Source organism: Arachis stenosperma, chromosome 2 (genome assembly GCF_014773155.1).
Source record: "Arachis stenosperma cultivar V10309 chromosome 2, arast.V10309.gnm1.PFL2, whole genome shotgun sequence".
NCBI lineage: Eukaryota > Viridiplantae > Streptophyta > Magnoliopsida > Fabales > Fabaceae > Arachis > Arachis stenosperma.
The window spans coordinates 5,760,716-5,763,402 of record NC_080378.1 but is presented as its reverse complement, the minus strand read 5'-3'; positions in this window follow the sequence as shown (position 1 = coordinate 5,763,402).

Below are 2,687 nucleotides of genomic sequence, written 5' to 3'. Positions count from 1 at the left end.
TTACCACCTGCAAAACACATACACCATCTGTCAGAAACTCCTAGGAGAATAACATACAAACAAAGAAAACCCTAAACTCACCCAGGTACTCTAAGACAACATCTTTATCTTCTTCCCACTTGAGTAACTCATACATAGATATCAGATCCTTACGATCAATATTTTCAACCAAGAACTCAATCAAACAAACATTTCTCGGAGATATAACTTCGGAACCGAGTATATTTTGAGGCTCCAAGCACTACCACAACGGAAACCTCTCCGCCAAATTCTCATCAACATAAAAGAGAAAGTCTTTTTCCAGGTTCCTAACCTTAAGATACATTTCCTTAAAATCCTTAAAAGAGGATTTATATAACTTGAATATACCAAACCCAGGGGTGCTGTTGAAATTTATCCAACCCCCTTTCCACCCCCCCTTTGCTTGAAATAGAGAAAAGAACAAATCTACTGATGGCATCTCTTCAAGAAATTCCATCAGAATTTCAAAGGAACGTAAGAACACCCACCCATTCGGATGAAGCTGAGATGCAGCACAGTTTAACTGTTTCAACACCTGACACTCAAACTCTGTAAATGGCAACTTCACTCTCAGTTCTTCTAAGACACCGCTGTGCATGTAGAAAAACTCGCATCCCTACCCCCAATGATAAACCCTATCATCACTACTACATGGCAATAACTCAACTTGAACCCCAGAACCAACCCTTACAACCTTCGCTATATTCACCTCCTTAACAGCAGCTTCATCACGGAATAAGGACACTCGGGACAAAGAGCAAGTTGAGAAAAAATAGCAAGCAAACAAAAGGAGGAGAAGAATGAAGTAATAAATCAGAAGCAGGAAGACAAAGCATACATACCTCTCTTACTCATTCTGTTCTCAAAGAAGCAAAACCCAAACGTCAAATGTTACCAGGGTATAACTTCAAGCAGAAAACCAATAAATCAAATTAATCCCACCACAAACAAACGCTTCAAATGATGAAACTGCTCCTTAGTCACATCAAACGACGCAACGCACATTGGAAACACAGCAAATCTTTAATGCAACCATCAATTTTTCTCTCTCTCCTCAGTAAAAAGGGGGACACGACTCCCCACGTCACAACAATAATAATTTTTTAATGAAATATGTTAAACTGGGGGCTCACTCAATAACCTATCCAACCGAGTAATAACTCATCAAGAAGCTCAACCTGCTTCATTAAAAACTCTCCTCAGGCCAAGCTTGGGGGCTGTGATATGGCAGTCATCAATACGAGTTATAACTCGGTATCATGGCCGTCATCAATACGAGCTATAACTCGGTATCACCTGTTATAAGCTTAGCTTTTATGAGCCAAAACTCGGTCAGATTAATGTCCCTATTATAATCGACGTTCAAACGGCATAGCAGTCAGTTACGTTATCGATCATTTCAAAACTGACGTTAATGCCAAAAACGTACAGACGAGAAAACCCATCATATAAAGCAAGGTAAAGTATTTTCTTCAGTAAGTTCGAACGATACAATATATTGACTTAAGTTTTGGAGTGCCTTTGCAGGTACACTCCTCCCCCTCTTCATTGCTCGTGCTCTCACACCACGTCGGAAAGAAAAAGCTGGGATTCAAGGATTGGACGTTCAGTGGTGCACGAAATTGTGATCACTACTTTTCACAACTCAAATAATCCCCGGTAATGAATCCAAAAACTTGGTGCTCAATACCATGGTATAAACACAACTTCGCACAACTAACCAGCAAGTGCACTGGGTCGTCCAAGTAATAAACCTTACGCGAGTAAGGGTCGATCCCACGGAGATTGTTGGTATGAAGCAAGCTATGGTCACCTTGTAAATCTCAGTCAGGCAGATTCAAATGGTTATGGATGATATATGAATAAAACATAAAGATAGAGATAGGGATACTTATGTAATTCATTGGTGAGGATTTCAGATAAGCGTATGGAGATGCTTTGTCCCTTCCGTCTCTCTGCTTTCCTACTGTCTTCATCCAATCCTTCTTACTCCTTTCCATGGCAACCTGTATGTTGGGCATCACCGTTGTCAGTGGCTACAGTCTCGTCCTCTCAGTGAAAATGTTCAACGCACCCTGTCACGGCACGGCTAATCATCTGTCGGTTCTCAATCAGGTTGGAGTAGAATCCATTGATTCTTTTGCGTCTGTCACTAATGCCCAGCCTTTAGGAGTTTGAAGCTCGTCACAGTCATTCAATCATTGAATCCTACGCAGAATACCACAGACAAGGTTTAGACCTTCCGGATTCTCTTGAATGCCGCCATCAATTCTAGCTTATACCACGAAGATTCCGATTAAAGAATTCAAGAGATAAACATTCAAGCCTTGTTTGCTTGTAGAACGGGAGTGGTTGTCAAGCATGCGTTCATAAGTGAGAATGATGATGAGCGTCGCATAATCATCACATTCATCAAGTTCTTGAGTGCGAATGAATATCTTGGAATAAGAACAAGCTGAATTGAATAGAAGAACAATAGTAATTGCATTAATACTCGAGGTACAGCAGAGCTCCACACCTTAATCTATGGTGTGTAGAAACTCCACCGTTGAAAATACATAAGAACAAGGTTCAGGCATGGCCATGAGGCCAGTCCCCAAAACGTGATCAAAAGATTCAAAGATCAAAAGATGATCTAAGATCCCAAGATGAAAATACAATAGCAA